Source organism: Muntiacus reevesi, chromosome 11 (assembly GCF_963930625.1).
Source record: "Muntiacus reevesi chromosome 11, mMunRee1.1, whole genome shotgun sequence".
Taxonomy (NCBI): domain Eukaryota; kingdom Metazoa; phylum Chordata; class Mammalia; order Artiodactyla; family Cervidae; genus Muntiacus; species Muntiacus reevesi.
The window spans coordinates 51,622,716-51,644,138 of NC_089259.1; positions in this window are offsets into that span (position 1 = coordinate 51,622,716).

Sequence of the window (21,423 nt, forward strand, 5' to 3'; positions counted from 1 at the left end):
AATGCTAGTCTTTCCTAGGTTTCTCAAAGAAAGGACCTCCCTATGCTCCCCTGGTGTAACAACAAAGAAGCAAAGCAGTATAAACTTGTGCGCTAGAGACAAACTTTTTTAGTGATTTAACAAGGTTTCTGATATCAGAAATCATAGACTAGATATTCATCCTTCTGATGATACATATAACCTAATATTTGCCACTGAATTATGAAAATGAGGGATTTGATAGTTAATAGAAGACTCCGCCTGCAATGCAGGAGACCCGGGTTCAATCCCTGGGTCAGGAAGATCCTCTGGAGAAGGGAATGGCTACTCACATTAGTATTCTTGTCGGGAGAATCCCATGGACAGAGAAGCCTGGTGGGCTACAGTCCATGAGGTCACAAAGAGCTGACGTGACTCAGCAACTAATACTTTCATTTCACTTTGGGCTTCCTAGGTGGCGCTAGTGGTAAAGAACGACCCCCCACTCCCCGCCCACCACACACTCAACAATGCAGCAGCTGCAAGAGATGCAGGTTCGATCCCTGGGGCAGGAAGATCCCCTGGAGAAGGACATGGCAACCCACTCTAGTATTCTTGCCTGGAGAATCCCATGAACAGAGGAGCCTGGCCGGCTGCAGTTTATAGGGTCGCACGGAGTCGGACACGACTTAAGTTACTTAGCATGTATGCATGAAATGACACAGTCTTAATGGACTTGCCTTTTTAATCTTCCCTGAAAGCAGAAAAGAGAGAGGCATCAAATAATATTTTATGTTGCTCATGTACTTTGTGGGTCAGGGATTCAGAAGGGGCTCAGCAGAGACAGCTTGTTTCTGCTTCCTGGTGTCTGAGGTCTCAGCCAGGGAGATTTGAATACCTGGGCGTGAGTCAGACTGCTGGAGGCTACAATCATCTGGAGACTTCTCCGCTTATAGGTCTGGCACCTGGACTGAGATGACTTGAAGGCTTGGCTCAGAGTTTTCTACCAACCAGATCCTAGCACATGGGCTTTCCATGTGACCTGAGCTTACTTGCAGCATGGTGGCCACCGGGAGACTTCTGATGTGGTCTCTCTGGGCTTATGAATGTATTTTCCAGCAAAAAAAAAAAAAAAAAAGATGTAAGGCACATGACCTTCTGTGACATAGCCCTGGAAGTCACTTCTGCTTATTCTGTTGGTCAGTCCTGTCAGAAAGTCACCCAAATTCAAGTGGAGAAGAACAGACCTCATACCTTGGTGGTGGTGACAGGGGATGGGAAGGGGATGTCAAAGAATTCCAGTCATACTTTATTTACTTATTTTTTTAATTTTTAAAAAATTACTTTTTAACAGCAAAAGCATTTCGTATTGGGGTATAGTCGATTAACAATGCTGTGGTAGTTTCAGGTGAATATGTACAGCTGAGTCCCTTTGCTGTCCAGCCATGCTTTAAAACAGCGTGAGGAAGAACGGCTTTCCTCTGACAAAGCTTTGTTCAAACATTGTGGATAAGGCTCAGATTGGTTATTCCTTGTTTCCCTGTGGACTCTGTTTCATGTTCATGAAATTCTTTTAACTCAATGTGTGGTAAACACTTCCTTTACAAGAGAGAAGAAAGTGAAGAACTAAATTTTGCTGAGTTCTGACTGATCTTATGTGTCATATATACACCCCCCCCCCCCCCCCACTAAACTCATGTCAACATTAAATATGCCTAATCTGTTCTGGGAGTAGAAAGGTTCTTCTTAGAACCCTATGGGAGGGTTTTTCTCCAGAGTCATTATTTTGGAGAAGGTGTGACTTGCATGACTCAATTTCCTCCAAGACTATGTGTCTCCAACCTGTCAAATGTGTCTGACCACCACCCCTAGAGAAAGTCTCTCTGAATCAACACAGAGTTGATTCGAGTAATTTAGAATCTGGAGGATAGAACAGATCTCAAACTTTGGTTTCTGTGATAAGTATTTATTAACATTAGAAAAATAGATTTATAAATATCTAAAGTATCCAATGGGGCTTCCCTGATAGCTCAGTGGTAAAGAATCTGCCTGCAGTGCAGGAGATGCACGAGACTCTGGTTTGATCCTGGAGTGGGGAGGATGCCCTGGAGGAGGGCATGGCAACCCACTCCAGTGTTCTGGCCTGGAGAATCCCAGGGACAGGGGAGCCTGGAAGGCTACAGTCCATGAGGTCGCAAAGTATCCAACACTTTTACGGGAAGATGTGGGACATTCCGACGAAAGGGATACAGTCTTCGTTCTTAAATAAATTTACCATTTTATGTGAAAGGTAGATAAGCAGATGTACCTTCTCAAAAATGTACAAGCTGCTGAAGAAATATGTAAAACTACACTTGATGTGTAAACACGGAACTAGGTATAGTCATTCTTCCTAGGCAGCTGAGCCAGAAGACATGAAAGATTGGAGCCAGGTGCTGTTAACAAGAAATGCTTAGTGACTAAGGTGAATCTCAAGGGGAGGAATCGGGTTCCATGATGATGAGGTAAAGAAATCACTGTAGGAAGAAGATCCAGAGGTCTCTCAGAAAGGTTGGGGTGTTTTCAAAGTCCATTTTCAGAGATGTGTGCTTCTTGACCAAATTGAACCTTTGAGTATAATTCTAGCTGCTTGAAAGTATTTCCCGGGTAATATATTCCCTTCTACCACCACACACCTTCTTCCAGCTACCAAGCCATAGATTTCATCAGAGCAAGGTTTGTGTTTCACTAGCCTTGGTATATTCTGCAGGATCCAGGATGTACTAGTTACATTTTAATGGAATTGGATTACCTTGAGCAGGCCCAGCCCTTGACATCTCCTGACCAGCTCACACCTTTTTAGGCATTTATTTCCTGAGTTCCCCAGAAGTGCCCTGGGGATATTCTTAGACTTGTTTTAAAATCTGAAGCCTTTGCATAAAACAGTACTGTCTCTTTGAAAGTCTACACAGCTGTTTTTATTGAGCAGTCATATTATGATGGTTATGCTTTATTATTTTGGAGGCATATCAATCCTTGTTGAAAGAGCCCAGGGCCTAAGCCAAATTTTTTAGGAAAAGCAGAAAAATAGAAAGTACAAATGGATATTATTTTCCCCCCGCTAGAAGGAAGAAACTGAAAGTCATATCTGCTTTCAAAATATTCATAAGAATTTGTTAAAAAAAAAAAGGCCCTTTCCAGAATGTAGAATTATTTCTTCCTCTCCCCACTTAATACATTTTTGTTTTTAGCATTTTCTTTTCTCATTTCCTATGCAAGCAGTTCTAGGTTTCAAGACCTGCTGCTGCTTCCTCTGCAAATGCATTCCATACATTTCACATCCAGGGGTTTTAGTCATGGTCATGAAGGCAAAGGAAATAAAAATGCACCCATCACACTGGTTCACAGGCAGGACTAGCCCCCAGAAGTCCCACTGGTTGGCCAAGGCTGGTTCAAGACTTTTTGCCAAGATGTTGCCGCTGCTACTAATGGTTTGGTGGCTCCTTGGAACAAAGCCCAACAAGGACAAGTTAGTTTGGGCCATGATGGGGTTATCAGAAAAGCCCAACACCAAAGACTCTAACCCTGACACTTGTGATTCTCACAATGGAGTTAAAACAAAACAGAAAATGATCCTGTTCTTGAAATTTTAGCTCTGCCCAGGTCACCATCTTGCCTGGCTGGTTTTGTTGATGGCAGCATAACGTGACTCAGATTCTAAAGGTGGAACTGTCTCCAGGACCAGGGAGTGGTGGATTATATAACCAACCTGGGGTAGTGTCAGGTTTATCAGAGGCTGATAGCTAACAGCTTACAGCTACTTGCCTTTGCCAGAAACATTCAAAGAGATCTTGTTTTTCTTTGTAAGGCAGAGTAAAATGGTTCAAAATTCTGCAGACTCAAATGAACACATAGTTTATGAAGATTTATTTTCCATGTAGAATCTATGGTTCATTTAAAAACACATTCCTTAATAATCTCTTTTCCAGCTGTGCATCTATTCTTTGTCAAGGCTGGCGGATGGTGCAGGAAACAATATGTGTAATAAGACCCCTAGAATGCTGAGAATCAGTGGGGAGATAAAGGATCCATGTTTGGTGAATTAACAAGCAAAAAGTGGTTCTAAGTAATGTAACCTCAACACACACAGGCAAAGGAAGGTTCCAAATATATAAACAGCAAAAAAATATATTGCATTTTAATAAGTATCTTCAATACAGAGAAACACCAAACAACTTAGCAATCAACAGTTAGGACTGAATTGTTTAGTTCTTTGACTCCCTCTGGAAAGGATCTGGGGTTCAGATTATGTCTAAAAGGCAGTAGGCAACCCACTTATCTGTGTTATTGCTTAAGAGTGTTACAGACAAAGGTAAAGTAGGAGAGAGAGGAAAGAATAGCTCATAAAGGGAAATTTGCCCAGATCTAGTCCCAAAGAGTCCAGAAGATTTTGCATTTATCCAGGTTTTTCGCTAACTCAAGGAACTCTGGGAAGTCTAATCTAGGTGCAGATACAAGTGAGAATCTAAAGTGACCTGGGGTCCTTATTTCTCTACACTCTCCTCTTGGCAAAGGGCCAGAGTCAGTCCTATGCATGTTTTTGAGACTATACGCATGTAGGGAATAATTGAGTTATACATTATAAAAATGATTTTGACCTTAAGTAAAACCTTGTATTATGTTATTATGAACAATAATGATATATAAGTAGAGAGCATCATGACTTTTTAAGACATTATCACTGCTATTATTTTAATTGATCAGGCCAAACAATTTTTCAAAGTAAAGAAAACATCATCCCCATTTCATGGAGCAATTCACTGAGGCTCAAAAAAGGTAAATGATTTATGCAAGATAAATTAGAAAGTGAGTAACCCAAAGCACTTTCCATTTAAGGACTTTTGTGACTCCTTAAAATATGTTCCTTAAAATACTAGCCATGTTTTTTTGTCGTCCTTCAGTCACTAAGTTACATTCGACTGTTTGCAACCCTATGGACTGCAGCACATCAGGCTTCCATGTGCTTCACTATCTCCCAGAGTTTGCTCAAATTCATATCCATTGAGTTGGTTTTGCCATCCAAACATCTCATTCTCTATTGCCCGCTTCTCCTCCTGCCTTCAGTCTTTCCCAGCATCAGGGTGTTTTCCAATGAGTCAACTCTTCCCATCAGGTGGCCAAAGTATTGGAGCTTCAGCTTCAGCCTCAGCATCAGTACTTCCAATAAATATTCAGGACTGATTTCCTTTAGGATTGACTGGTTTGATCTCCTTGCTGTCCAAGGGATTCTGAAGAGTCTTTTCCAGCACCACACTTCAAAAGCATCAATTCTTCAGTGCTCAACCTTCTTTATGGTGAAACTCTTAGATTGTACACGAGTGGGAAAAACCATAGCTTTGACTATATGGACCTGTGTTAGCAAAGTGACGTCTCTGCCTTTTAATATGCATTGTAGGTTTGTCATAGCTTTTCCTCCATGTTAGGCAGCATAATGGCCCTTCAAAGATATCCATATCCTGATCCCTGGATCCTGTGAATATGTTGTTTATCATTGAAAGGGTATTTAGTATTGCAGATGGAATTAGGGTTGCTAATCAGCTGATCTGAAATTAGGGAAATTATTGTGGACTACCTGAGTGGACCCAGTGTAACCACAGAGGTCCTTCAAAGTGGAAGTGGAAGGCAGAAGAGTAGGTCAGAGTGATATGATATGAGGAGGACTTGATCTGCTGCTGATGACTATGACAATGGAGAAAAGAGACATGCCCTAAAGAATTCAGATGTCTCTGGAAGCTGGAAACAAGTTATGGAATATGCTTTCTCCTAAAGCCACCAAAAAGGAATCTTGACACCCTGATTTTGGTCCAACAAGACCTGTATCAGACTCCTAACCTACAGAACTGTCAGGGCATATATTTGGGCTATTTTTTGTAAAATTGTATTTATTTATTTATTTTGGCCAAAAGGAATGTGAGATCTTAATGCCCTAGCCAGGGGTTGAACCCAAACCCCCCTGCATTGGAAGCATAGAGTCTTAACCACTGGACTGCCAGGAAAGCCCCTATTTGTGCTATTTTAAGCCACTCACCTTGTAGTTATTTGTTACAGCAGCAATAATATACTAATCCACTAGTGCTATCACATGTTTTATTAAGAAAGCATTTCTAAGACAATGGTATGCTGCTAAAAGTTTAAGAACCAGATCTCCACGAAAAATAAACAATTAACCTATTAGTGCTGTCAATTTCTATGTTGCAAATGTTCCCAGCATGGCTGCACTCAAACTCCCAGTTCTATCTGAGTTGGGAAGAGAAGCCCACAATCTCTCATTAGCTGGTACTGGCCAGCTGCAAGAGGCTACTGAAATAAGTTTAAGAAACTACACACTTAGCCCTTTTGGAATGTCACTCTGCACATTCGATTTATTAGAGGTGGCTCTTCAGATAAGAAATCTGCTTATTTCTACTTAACCCAGCATTCCAAACTTATTGGACAGCATTCTTTCTCCAGAATGGTAAACCTTAAGTGGAAACTTGGAAAGCTGTTGATGACCTATTAGCCACTAAGTCTACTATCTCCTAACTTAGATTTTTTAAGCTCTACCAAAACACTTACCAAATTCATGAATGCATTTTACTTTTCCCTTATTATCTATCTCATAATACTTGGGGCATATGAGTCTAGGGGTAATAATGTGGGAGAAACACAAGTAAGGTATTTGTGGCTAACTCTCATCGCTGACTGCCCACTTGGCAGGATGAGGCAAGTAGCAGCAAGCAGCTGATGAAAAAATGATCTCTATTGACATCACAGATTACTGATTGAGGATCTCTTCTCTTCTACCATGATCAATCCAAGTTGTCAACTGAGTGAGGGTCACTGTGCATCAAAGAGACCAGCTTTTGAGCGCTGGGTGTTAGTGTAATAGGATAAATGACATTTGCCCTGTGACTACTACTTGGTATAATTCCCTCTCCTGGGCTTTTCAGAAGCTTGGGGGAATCTTTTGATAATGATTTAATTTTTCTCCTGAGCTTGTTAACTCTGCTTATTAGTGGCATAGGGGTAGGGGTTGGGGTGCTTTAATCTTGCTAATTAACTGCATTTCTGTCTCTTCCTGTTTAGATAATTTCTCTTGGATGACTCAGTCTCTTTAGGGTAAATGTTCAGTCTTTCGGATTTCTCAACCGTCTCCCTGCCCTTCCCCAAGATGGTGTCATATGTCTCAGGGTCGGGGGCTGGGGGAGATCCTGTAATCCTGTTGTAGCGGCAAGTGGAGCGTCTATGAATGCAGGTCCTTGTTCTGTGTGCAGTTCTGGGGCTCTGTGCTGAGGAAGTTAGTCTGTGCGGCCCCCTGGGGTCTGCTGACAAGTTCTGGCTCCACGCGGCCCCTGGGGAGGTCATGTTGATATCCACACCTGACGGCGGTGGGCCTGGCCACTTGCTCGCAGTCTCAAGTCTCCATGGTCTGCTGCCCTTGCTTCCAACCCAGACTTCCTCCAGCTTTCTCGACACTTCTGTGTGCCCTATTTGCTGCTTGCAGGATCCAGGCTTGTCCCATGTTGAAAAGCGCCACTTTAGGCTCTCAAGGGACGTCTCTCCAATAGCAGCATTGTCATGTTAGTGGCATGTTTGACCAGACAGAGACAAATCCATCAAATTCAGTCAAATTCTCCATCCTTCCAATTATACCAGAGAAAGTATATCATTGACTCATATTCTCAGATCTTCCAAGATATTGGGGGGTTGGGGGCAGGACTAGACTTAGGAGTCGGGTTCTGCCATCATTGCCTAAGGCTTCTCTTGTTTTCACACTCTGCCATGCTCAAGTGACTCTGCATTGCTCTTTCTTTCTGATTGAAATACATCTTAGGCTACATCTATTTCAATAAGCCTCATGTCTTAGTCTTCCTGGGTACTAGACATTGCCTCTCTTTACAAGGGAAGAAACTCTATGCAGTGGGGACTTCCCTGACAGTCCAGTGGTTAAGACTCTGCATTTCCATTGCAGGGGCCTTGGGTTCCATCTCTGGTCAGGGAACTAAGATCCTGCATGCCACACAGCATGGCCAAAAATAAATAAGTAAATACATAAATAAAATATGCATACCTAGGTGTGGTTTTTTCCCTTTAAGGAATCATGGAAAAACTAGGAAGTAAGGATTACCTAGGAGGAAAATACACTGACTTAATATCTTGGCTATTCCCTTTGTACCTGCCAGTAGAACTGTGCTAATGTAGACATATAGATCCCACTGACACCCATTAGATATCACTTGAGAATTTCAGTAAATCTCAACTGAATTTTATACCTAATTGTGGGCATTCGTTTGACAAATCCCTGGGAGCTAAAGTAGTATGATCCTCATGGACACCAGTATTCATAAGATACTTTTTAAATAGACTCAGATGATTAGACTCAGAAGAAAGAATGCTTTAGTTCCCAGATGAAAGGATTCCCCCAACATTCCTCTAGTAATTTGTATTTTGCTCTATTAGCACATATTATACCATGTTGTAATTAGTTGTTTTCATTTCCTCTTTCTCCTCTTCCAGCATCTCTTCATATGTATATTAAGCACACATGACTACAAGAGGCAGAATCTTGTGATATTAATGTGTTTGTATCTTTCACATGTGTATCTCAGGTACTTGCCTGAAACACAGTAACTACTCAATCTGTAAATGGGTCAAGTGGTTTGCTAAGTAAACTTTCAGCAAATAGGCAGCAAAGAAAAGAAACCTGTTTCATTATTAGTGTCAGGGCTCTGGTGGAGGCATGTTACTCAGTACAAACATTATCTCATGAGAAGTAAATCATTGCAGGTTGAAAACTTCACTTGAAAAAATTTTCAAGTTTGACAATGTACATTGTGTGAAAATGAAATATCCAGCCAATATGGACATGCTGCTGTTGCTGCTGCTAAGTCGCTTCAAGTCGTGTCTGACTCCATGCGACCCCATAGATGGCAGCCCACCAGGCTGCTCTGTCCCTGGGATTCTCCGGGTAAGAATACCGAAGTGGGTTGCCATTTCCTTCTCCAATGTGAACATGGGCTCTATGGTAATATTTTTATGACAAAATAAGCATAGTTGGAATAAGCAGAGGGTATCTAGGTATTTTAATTGTTATTGCTGTTGTTATTACTACAGAGTGTACTGCTATTATCTCACTCAGTGGTAAGGAATCCACCATGCAAGAGATGCAGGTTTTATCCCTGGATTAATGGCAATCCATTCCGTATTCTTGCCTGGGAAATCCCATAGATAGAGGAATCTGGTGGGCTATAATCCTTGAAGTCGAAAAAGACTCGGACATGACTAAGTGACTAAATAACAACAACAACAAATTACTGCAAAGGGTACTGCTATTAACTCCAATCAATAGCTATTCTTGTTAAAATTTAACCCATTTTAAATAAAAAATTAATGCCTATTTATTGTAGAAAAATTTGGAAAGCACAGGTAGGTTACAAAAGATAATCAATATACTATGAGGGTAATCACCATTAATAGTTCACTCTATCTATTTCTTTTAAAAATGACATTATGCTGTATTTACTGTTTTACATAGTGCTTTTGGTTTGGCTTAATAATAATAATATTTTGACATCTCTTACATATTTTTCTTTTTCTATTCTAAATGCTAAATCCTACTGACTTCAATATATCGTCTTTCAATTTTTATGCAGTATTAGAATGTTTTTTTTCCTCTTGGTAAAGAAAAATTTTGGTTTTACTTAGCAAAGTTTTCTTTCCACTATATTCAAGCAATCTTTTGTGTTTTTAGGAGTTCCTTCCTTTTTAAACATGAGAAATGATTTTTATTGGGTTATGCAGTTGATTAGTGAATTATGCCCTGGGCCTGGCTGGAGTCATAGTCTCAATCATAATTGTTAGAGAGACCCACATTCTGCCATTAGATTATCTTAATACTGTGGGAACACATTAGCCAACCCTAATGTCTGTTGTCCTGAGTATAAATGTAAATTAATTCATTGAAAATGTGGACAGAGCTCGTGCTGGGACTTCAAGTAAAGAAAGTTTTTATGCTGTAAGCATGCTCTTCAGAAGTGTGGGTGTTTCAGGAGCATAGAACAGGTTCTGCTCCATACATGAACCCCAAATGGCCTTCAGCCCATCTGTCCAACAGGTTGCATGAAGTGAAAGTGTTAGTTGTTCAGTTGTGTCTGACTCTTTGTGACCCTATGGATGGTAGACTGGCAAGATCATCTGTCCATGGGATTTTCCAGGCAAAAATACTGGAGTGGGTTGCCATGCTCTTCTCCATGGGATCTTTCTGATACAAGGATTGGACCTGTGTCTCTTACGTCTCCTACACTGGCAGGCAGTTCTTTACCACAGGGCTTCCCTGATAGCCCAGTTGGTAAAGAATCCACCTGCAATGCGGGAGACCTGGGTTCAATCCCTGGGTTGGGAAGATCCCCTGGAGAAGGGAAGGGCTACCCACTCCAGTATTCTGGCCTGAAGAATTCCATGGATTCTGTAGTCCATGGGGTTGCAAAGAGTCAAACACAACTGAGTGGCTTTGACTTTCTTTACCACTAGCACCCTCTGGGAAGTCCAACGGGTTGCATAGATACAGATATTTCTCAAGGAGGAAGTACCTGCATCTCAGACTAAATTGATTTTCCTGAAAGCTAAACTGACAATTTAAACCAAAACAGAACAACAACAGAAAAATCCAACTACATTGTAATATCATAAGAAAACAGTTGCCATGTGTTTGTAAAGTCAGATAAATATCACAAATTAAGCCAAAGAGGGCCATTGTACTTTGTGTAGAAAGAAGCTATAAGCATATTAGTGAGAAAAATCAAGGTAGGTGGATGAGCATAGGGGAATCTCAGAGGGGGTATCTTAATAAGCACTTCATTGGGGCACTCTATATAACCTTATTAATTATGTACATATTCTTCTCCACATCATGGAGTGTCACGTAGCCTCTATCTGAAAAAATATTCTGATAACATCTTTTGACTTTTTTTGGTTACTATGTGAGCACAAAGATAATAACATTGCATTTATTTAAGAAACCTGTATAATTAATCTGGCTATCAGAAGTGTCTCTTTTAGAGTATAATTCTTGCAATTAGAGCTAGGGAAATCAATTGACAGTGGGTATATTTTACTATCACTCTCTCGGAGGCAAATCTGTATTCCTTTTGCTAAATTGGAAATTTGCAGTAGCACAATATAATCTTTGTGTAGCATGACAGGCCCCACAATTCAGCATAATTAGAGGTCAAAGATTGTTTGGGGATGGGAAGCAAAGTACATAATGACTAGTCGCTTAAGAGTGTTTTCTAACTTTTCCACAAAGAATATTAATAAGATGATACAAATTTTGTAAAAAAAAATATCTTCCATGAATTAGGCTGTACTTTAAAACAGTTAACTACATTTGACACTGCGTTTGTGTGTATGTATGGGAATATGCTAGGTCACCATGCGATGCAATTTGAAATGTCTTCTGAGAATCAGAAGCTATTAATAATAAGGAGTTGGGTCAAATTCTGGGGTTAGTTACTCATGGAAAGTGACATCTGCAAAGTTCAGTGTCTAATAAAAATATAAGGCAAATAAGTAAGTGTTTCCTTTTCTTACATTAATTTTTTTTTTGGTATGAGATGAATGTTATTACATTACCTTATTCTAAATGACTACTACAGACAGAGTGGAGAACGAAAATAACATTTTACTTTTTATGTTTATAAAGTGAAGTGATCTAATTTAATTTGCTTGTTTTAAATAAAAGACATTTTAATAGTCCTATAAACTAGGATTCTGTTAATTAATGGAGAGTGCTACAGAAATAGAATACATTTCTGGTTTCTCTGCTGTAGGCAAAGATTTACTAAAGCTTTCTACAGACAATTCTAAGCGATCATGATTATATGTGTTAAGTGTAGAGGGGGTGTGTTGGGCTCACTGATGTTTAAGGTCCTTTGAGCTTTCAAATTCTCTGTGGAGTTATTCCTCAATGAAGTTTAGCATTTTCTAACTTGTTTAAAAGGAAGAATTTTTGAGTTTTTCTTCAACATTGCTGAAACAGAGTATTTGCATTATTTTACACATCTTTAAATTGTGAATGAATTATTGTCCCATCTGTGCAAGCGAATGCATAAAAACACAGAATATTTGCTACAAATTAAACAACTGCGTGTGTGTGTGTGTGTGTGTGTGTGTGTGTGTGTTTTACCCAGCTATGAGAAATTGAACTATGTTTCAGCTATGAGAAATTGAAATGTAGACTTTTACTGAGTTTAAACAGCACATCAAAACTGACCCAAAGTGATGGGACAATTTCTTAAGGCCTCAGTGTAGACTTTAAGACACACAGACTTTGGCACACGGGCCCTTGAGACTGGAGTTGGCCCTGGGGAGAGAGACAGCTGGCTTTGAAGTGCTTCATTCTTGGCCAACTCAACCCTCATCTCTGATTAGAGGGTTGGAAGCAGATCGTGTTCTAGTGAACATTTAAATCCCATCCAACAACTGCTGCCCACAAGGTCACCAGGAAGGTTTTTGGTGATAGGGACAAGGCCACAGGCTGTAGAAAAGAAAAAAGAGAAACTAGGGATGTTTCAGGGTTATGATATGATATTAGGAAATTTCACTGATTCTGTCAACAAACAGTGGTTGAATAACTGCAAAGTAGTAGACACTTGTGCTGTATCTTGGAGAGGGTCTAGCCATGCAGTGCAATAGGAAGCTACCAGTCACTGTAACTATTTCCATTTTAATGAATTGAAATAAATGAAATTAAAGTTCCGCTCCTCAGTCTCTCTGGCCACTTTCCATGTGCTCGGTAGCCACCTATGGCTAGTAGCTACCATATTGGACAGTGTGAATAAAAACATCTACAGCATCACAGAGAGTTCTCCTGGGGAGTGCTGGGGAAGAGTCAAAGACGTGGTTCTTTGCTGTTCATGTTAGTAATCCATTTTTGGAGATTATGTAAACAAATAGCTTCAATATCAAGCAGTGTGAATTAAGAGTCATTTGGGAAGTAAAGACAAGACACCTGAATAAGGTCAGAGGAGGAAAGATCAAATTGCAGAGAGTACTCAGAACAGAGTTGCAGAAATCGGAGGATTTGATGTTGGAATGAAGAAAGAGTATGATTTAGGAGGCAAAGATACATTGAAACATTCCCTACATAAACAAACACTGGAAGTTCAAGTGCAGAAAAGGATGGCAAGTAGGCTGGCGTAAAGAGAGATGTGAGCAACCGAAGCCATTGGGGTTCTGGCTCTGAAAGGCCTTGTGAGCTAAGAGTTTGGTCTTTTTCCTGGAGGGATGGAGAAACCACTGGAACTTTTGAATGGGAAATGTGATCCAAGTATTATTTCAGGAAGCTATTTTTGGCAGCAATGCGCAGACCGGATCGGGTGGAGAGAGAAGGTGATAAACCACATTAATGCATATTGAAAATAGACCATATGTGCAGCTGTGGGGACCTGAGCTTGAATATCAGCAGTTCACTCTGGACGCATGTTACAGTGACTCTTGATTAAAATAAGCTTATTTTATAACAGTATTCTTAGAAACCCGGGTCGGTATGTCCCTAAATGACTCATTCCTGTGTCTTTTTCTTTATCTTCACAGTCAGGGGGATGCAGCTTCCTCAAGATTCATAGAAGAACAATAGGAAGGACCAAGGACCAGAAGGGAAGATCAGTGGGAAAAATGAAGTGAATGGAAATAATTCAACCTGAACAGAGAAACAGAATCCAGTACTTACAGAGCAGAAGTGATGAGAGAGATGTAGAGAGCTAAAAGCTCCCTCAATGCTGGCTCCGTTTACACAGTGCCGCAGAGGAGCAGGTTTGTCCTGGCTGTATGTATGGGCTTACTCCGTTTTGCTCTCAGTGAGGTCGCATGATGGGAGTGTTTACACCATGGAAATTGGCAACTGCTACGGATCACGGGCCTCTCCCACCCCAAGCAGTGCGCATCCAGCTGTGCTGCTGCTACAACTGAAGGATTCACACCGATCAGCTTGATTTGTTCTTTAAAAGACAAGCTGGGAAACCAAAGCCACTGTTGCGCCCACACTGTCGCACCAAGGGTGGGGAGACTGGCGCCTCACACCTAGAGGTGACAATTTTCGCCACACACACGATCTACAGTGGTTTTATTGTCATGTACCTATGCCTGAAACTATGTGTGAAAGCGCTCCAAATGTACCTAGCCTTTCAGGTTTATTTTTTCTTTCTTCCTGTGCATGGAGTTGCTTAGGAGTCACCCCAGAGAGTGCAGATTCCCTCTTCCTTGTTTCCCTGGACACATTTTATGTAGCTTGACTAGTGATTTATGGACAGGAAAGTCATCTGCGTCGTTTCACTCTTACTAACTGATGTGCATGGCTTGTCTCCCTTTAAGTTTAGAGACTGTACATTTTTTTTCTCTTTAAAGGGATTAGGCCCCTCTGTAACTGACTACTTTTCCTACTGCAGCTGTAGGGAGGAGGGCTGTGATGGCTAATGTTTCTCTATAACTACTGGCTGCCATGGGTTGAGTACTCATTTATGTTCCTGGTATTATCCTAAGCCCTTCGCAGGCATCATCTCATTTCAACCTCACCACCATCCTTTCAGGTAGCTCAAACGGTAAAGGATCTGCCTGCACTGCGGGAGACCTAGGTTCAATCCCTGTGTCGGGAAGATCCCCTGGAGAAGGGCATGGCAACCTACTCACTATTATTACCTGGAGAATTCCATGGACAGGGTAGCATGGAGGGCTATAATCCATGTGGTCAAAAAGAGTTGGACATGGCTGAGCAACTAACACACACACACAAAGTCCCTTACATAAGAATGAGTTCTGTTCCAAGAGCATGTTTGTAAGTCCAACAAAGTTAACCTAGGTACCAACTAAAACAATTGGCTATATAGTACTGTACTGTAATAGGTTTGTAATACAGTACCTTTCACACAAATAATATCTTGAAAAGCAAGCACAAAAAAATAAAGAAAATGTTTTTAATCTTATAGTACAGTACCTTGAAAAGTACAGTAGTACCAGCTCCATCACTGGGGCTTGAAATGAAGATACTATACTACTGTCTGCTATGCAGTGGTACACAGTAAAGTACACAAAGCCGCAGCCACTCGGAGAGGATGCAAGCACATGACGGTGTACGCCAGACACATGAATGAGCTTACAGGATTGGATATCCGAACACACGTTCGCCTCTTTGAAAGTTCTCAACTTGAAGGTTCGTATCGCAGGCATGCGTGCAGTCACTCAGTTGTGTCTGAGTCTTTGCCATACTTTGGAATGTAGCCCACCAGGTTCCTCTGTCCATGGGATTTTTCAGGCAAGAATACTGGAGTGGGTAGCGATGCTCTCCTCCAGGGGATCTTCCTGACCCACCCAGGGATTGAACCTGTGTCTTCTGTGTCAGCGGGCGGAGTCTTTACCACTGAGCCATTGGGGAAACCTTTTGTATGTAGGAGACTTGCTGCACTATGTTCATTTGACAGCTGAAGAAATAGGATCAGAGACTTTAAGAAGCTTGCCCAAAGTCACAGAAGTGTTTGATCTGGGATGTCAGTGCGAATCTCTCAGACCGCAGGCTGACCCTTCCCCACCAAGCTGTTGTATGGAGGAAAAACTCTCTTGGCGGTGACGTGGACCACCAGGATCCCTGCGGGGGTGAACAGTGACGGCCCGAGGACTCTGGCAATCAGGAAGGAGGCTTTTTTTCGTGTGTGCATGGCGGGTTTGTAGGGAGAGTCAGGCCCAAGGTACGCCAGGACACACAAGGGAACCTTGTTCTAGGGATCGCACATCCTCTGAAACCTCATCGGTAATGAGTAGATTTGGTGCTTTTAATACGATGCCAGTGAGACGTCCCAGATTGAGTCAGAGTCCCCAGATTGAGAAAATTCTATGATCAAATCTTTCCAAGTCTTGCCTTATTCCAAAGCTCTCATATTTAAAAACAACAATAACAAATGGTTCAGGCGTTTCTGAGATTTGTAAGTAGGAAAATAATTATTTCTGAGAGGTAACCTACGCCTAGAGTTGTGGGGGAGTAAAACCACTTTCTGAATACCTAGAAGGCTACAGAATGGGTGAATGACCAGAGTAAAAAATGCACAGAACAACCTGGCAAAAGGACCCGATTACAATAGCAAATGAAGTTCGTGGAACCGATAGCTTTTCATGATTTGGGTGTGCAACGTGGCAAAGCCATTGGCTTGTATAATGTCATGTTTGTGTATATTCACACTTACGCACGGACATGCATCTATTATAGTAACTCGGAAAAATGCCCAGAGGGTGTGGAAATTCCAGCCTAGACTTGGGTTTACAGACATGCTTCCTTTATTCTTAACACCCGTGCACATGAGAAGCTGCAACTGGAGCACAGACTTGGCAGGCAGAACCCATTCACTGTTTTCTTCAACGCTCTTCTTTCTCTTCAGTGGTACCTATTTGAGGTACCTAAGCAGACTCACGCTCGCCTCTCAGTCTTCCGAGGGGTATTGAAGACTTGTTTGGAGGACATAATTTATGCTGTGCTGAAAAAAGAGCCAAGACTGTAATGGAGCCCCGAGAAGCCAAATTCTCCAAAGCCCAGGATCATATTAATATGCAGCATTTCATTTACAACCCCCTTCTAAGTAGGTTTGGGAGGATAATGCCTTGTTTAAATAATAATATGCCACATTTTACCATTCAAAGGACTTTCACACAAATCATCTATCTCATTTTCTTTTTGAAACAATGAGGGAGATAAGGCCGGGATGATTACCTGTAGGATGATTACCTGTAGATGATTACCTGAGAATCAGGAGCTCAGAAAGGTGAAGTGATTTACCCAAAGTCACACTGCAAGTTCTCAGCAAAGCCAAGATGAGAAGCTGTGTCTTCATTCCCAGCTCAGCTGGGTTTTTTTTACCAGAATGTTAATGCCTGCAGCTTCGTGGGTAGAATGCTGAAATTCTCAGCATAGCCTTTTGCCTCTAAGCATTCTTTTCTGTGGTTGGCCTTTAGCATCATTTGGATTTTGTGACCTTATGAGATGGCAGGGAATTTTGAAGACAAGTTTATAATTTAAACTTTTGGACTTTAAAATCTGACCTGAAAGCGTATCAATTTCTTAAATGTATTAAATTTCTTAAATTTGCAAAATTACATACAAGTTGCACATAATGACAGTGATTTTTGCTCTCTGTTTTTCTTCCTTAGGCAAGGTTGTGAGTTTTATGTGAGGTGGGAAAGCATTTGGTGGTCTCTAAAGTAGTGAATAAGGAGAGCTGACAGGGGTGCTACTAGTGTCAGAAATTTTCACTTAATTTGTAATTTTTTTTAAAAAAGTTATTTGGTTGACAGTGCCGGGTCTTATTAAATCATTGCTGCATTGGGGGTCTTCTAGTTTTTAACTGTGGCATTCACAATCTTAGCTGTGGGATGTGGAATCTAGTTCCCCAACCAGGGATTGAACCCTGGGCGCCCTGCATTGGGAGCATGGAGTCTCAGCTGCTAGACCATCAGGGAAGTCCCTGATTTGTCATTTTAGTAGTTTCAACCTGTTAGAAGTAGAATTTTGACTTATTCACAAACTGCTTTTTCAATCAAACCCACCTTTAAATACCCATGTATTATTTTGCATAATGTATAAACATGTATATATATACATATACACACACACATACATATATATAGCTGTATGTAAGCTAGAGGTTTGTAGTACAGACCTATTTTCTTATACTTTTCTACTTGTGATCCCTTTTCTCTCTTCTCATATTTTCCTCCCACATCCAGTGGCCTATAAAAACCACATATTCATTCATCTTTTGTATATTTGACCACATCCATGTAATTGCAAAAAAAACACAGATATACATACATGCGCATGTAAATATATACATAATACACACACACACACACATACCTATGCACATGAATAATGGGGATTTTAAAATCATTTTTATTAAGAGATTGTATCAGAACTTTTCTGCATTTTACTTGCTAAATTACCAATAACACATGAAAATACTCCTACTCTATCAAACGATCTACTTTTATTTTCTTATCTCTAGTGGCTACATAATATTCCATGATAGAGTTATGCCATGTGGATTCAATCACTCATTTATAAGCAGACTTTCATTTGCTTCCACTTAGTCTTGTTTTTACTACTTGAAACAATTCTAAGTGAAATATATTCAAACAATGTTGCCTGAGATACTTATATAGTGTATATATTTTTTTCTATAGGATGACCAGACAGAATTTTGTATTGAAGAGTATATTTAATATAATAGGTTTTGCCTCACTGCTTTCTAAAAGAGACTACAGCTCTTCATGTTTCCAACATTTTGTGTGTGTGTGTGTGTGTGTGTGTGTGTGTTCACTTTTTATTCAAATTGTATTATTTCCTTTTATCCAAATCTGTAACAAATGTTCTTATTCATAACTTTGGCTAGTTTGAGGGCAAATTGATAAAGTAATACATTATTTTCCCATTAAGTTTCCCTTCCCTGAATGCTAGTGAAATTGAGCATCCTTTCACACAATTGTCATTTGGATTTGTTCTTCCATGAGCTGCCTACAGTTATCCCATTCCTATAACTCAGTAGTTCTTTTTCTCTTTTATTGGTAATATATACCTATCTATGGGGCTTCCCAGGTGGCTCAATGGTAAAGAAGCGCCCTGCCAATGCAGGAGACTCAGGAGATGTGGGTTTGATCCCTGGGTCGGGACCATCACATGGAGACAGAAATGGCCACCTACTCCAGTATTCTTGCCTGGAAAATCCCGTGGGCAGAGGAACCTGATGGGCTACAGTCCTTGGGGTTGCAAAGAGTCAGACTTGACTGACAGACTGATCTTGCACCTGTCTATCACTTGTTTATCTGTATATCTATCATATGAATATTTTTTGCCCCTTATTATTTGACTGAAAGCTATTTTTTCCTATTTTAAGATGGTCCTTTGACTCTAATATTTTCTGTTTCCTATCTTGCTTAAAATTGCACAAGATATTCTAAATCTTCTTCAAATATTTTTTTTATCAGTGTATTATTTACTATTGTCTTTACTCCATCTGAACTAAATGCTACAAGACTGATTTTCTTTCTCTGTGTCATTGCCAGTGATTAAATAACCCATTCTTTCCCCAAAGAATTAAACTACTACTTTGTCTTTATTAAATTCTCATATGTACTGAAATTCATTCACTTAATTATCTGATAAATTGTGTTTTTTTTAATCTTCTTAAAACTGATAGAAAATGTATCCTTTAATTCATAGTCTGGCACCACAATCTGCCTGATGGTAACTCCTGGAGTTTCTGGGGTAGGTTGTAATAAGTAGTAAAATAATTCAAGGGACTGTTCTCAAAATCCAAAAGCTTTCAGTTCAGTTCAGTTTAGTTCAGTCGCTCAGCCGTGTCCGACTCTTTGCGACCCCATGAACCACAGCGCACCAGGCCTCCCTGTCCATCACCAACTCCCAGAGTCCACCCAAACCCATGTTCATCGAGTCGATGATGCCATCCAACCATCTCATCCTCTGTCATCCCCTTCTCTTCCTGCCCTCAATCTTTCCCAGCATCAGGGTCTTTTCCAATGAGTCAGCTCTTTGCATCAGGTGGCCAAAGTATTCGAGTTTAAGCTTCAACATGAGTCCTTCCAATGAACACCCAGGACCAATCTCCTTTAGGATGGACTGGTTGGATCTCCTTGCAGTCCAAGGGACTCTCGAGAGCCTTCTCCAACACCACAGTTCAAAATCATCAATTCTTCAGCACTCAGCTTTCTTTATAGCCCAACTCTCACATCCATACTTGACCACTGGAAAAACCATAGCCTTGACTAGATGGACCTTTGTTGGCAAAGTAATATCTCTGCTTTTTAATATGCTATCTAGGTTGGTCATAACTTTCCTTCCAAGGAATAAGCGTCTTTTAATTTCATGGCTGCAATCACCATCTGCAGTGACTCTGGAGTGAGAAAAATAAAGTCTGACACTGTTTCCCCATCTATCTGCCATGAAGTGATGGGACCAGGTGCCATGGTCTTTGTTTTCTGAATGTTAAGCTTTAAGCCAACTTTGTCACTCTCCTCATTTACTTTCATCAAGAGGCTTTTCAGTTCCTCTTCACTTTCTGCCATAAGGGTGGTGTCATCTGCATATCTGAGGTTATTGATATTTCTTCTGGCAGTCTTGATTCCAGCTTGTGCTTCATCCAGCCCAGCGTTTCTCATGATGTACTCTGCATATAAGTTAAATAAGCAGGGTGACAATATACAGCCTTGATGTACTCCTTGTCCTATTTGGAACCAGTCTGTTGTTCCAGGTCCAGTTCTAACTGTTGCTTCCTGACCTGCATACAGGTTTCTCAAGAGGCAGGTCAGGTGGTCTGATATTCCCATCTCTATCGTTCAGTTCAGATCGTCAGTTCAGTTCAGTTGCTCAGTCATGTCCGACTCTTTGCGACCCCATGAACCACAGCGCACCAGGCCTCCCTGTCCATCACCAACTCCCGGAGTTTACTCAAACCCATGTCCATCGAGTTGGTGATGCCATCCAACCATCTCATCCTCTGTCACCCCCTTCTCCTCCTGCCCCCAATCCCTCCCAGCATCAGGGTCTTTTCCAATGAGTCAACTCTTCCCATGAGGTGGCCAAAGTATTCGAGTTTCAGCTTCAGCATCAGTCCTTCCAATGAACACCCAGGACTGATCTCCTTCAGGATGGACTGGTTGGATATCCTTGCAGTCCAAGGGACTCTCGAGAGCCTTCTCCAACACCACAGTTCAAAAGCATCAATTTTTCTGCACTTAGCTTTCTTCACAGTCCAATTCTCACATCCATACATGACCACTGGAAAAACCATAGCCTTGACAAGATGAACCTTTGTTGGCAAAGTAATGTCTCTGCTTTTTAATATGCTATCTAGGTTGGTCATAGCTTTCCTTCCAAGGAGTAAGCGTCTTTTAATTTCATTGTTGCAATCACCATCTACAGTGATTTTGCAGCCCAAGAAAATGAAGTCTGACATTGTTTCCACTGTCTCCCCATCTATTTCCCATGAAGTGATGGGACTAGATGCTGTGATCTTAGTTTTCTGAATGTTAAGCTTTAAGCCAACTTTTACACTCTCCTCTTTCACTTTCATGAAGAGGCTTTTTAGTTCATCTTCACCTTCTGCCATAAGGGTGGTGTCATCTCTATCCTTCAATTAAAGGCAATTACCTGACAGTCAGAGGAAAATGAATGCATTATAACTCACAATTGTAAAGTATGGGATTCACATCATAAACAGCCCAAGGACAAAGCAGTGTAAGGCAGCCACATCACTGGCCACACATTTCATGACTGTGAGCACAATAGCAGTGACCATATTATTGTCAGCCAAGACAGGAGTGTGAAGATATGTGTTGTGCTGGACATGAGGTGACTAACATTATTCTTTCTGTTCATGAGTTTTGACCACATCA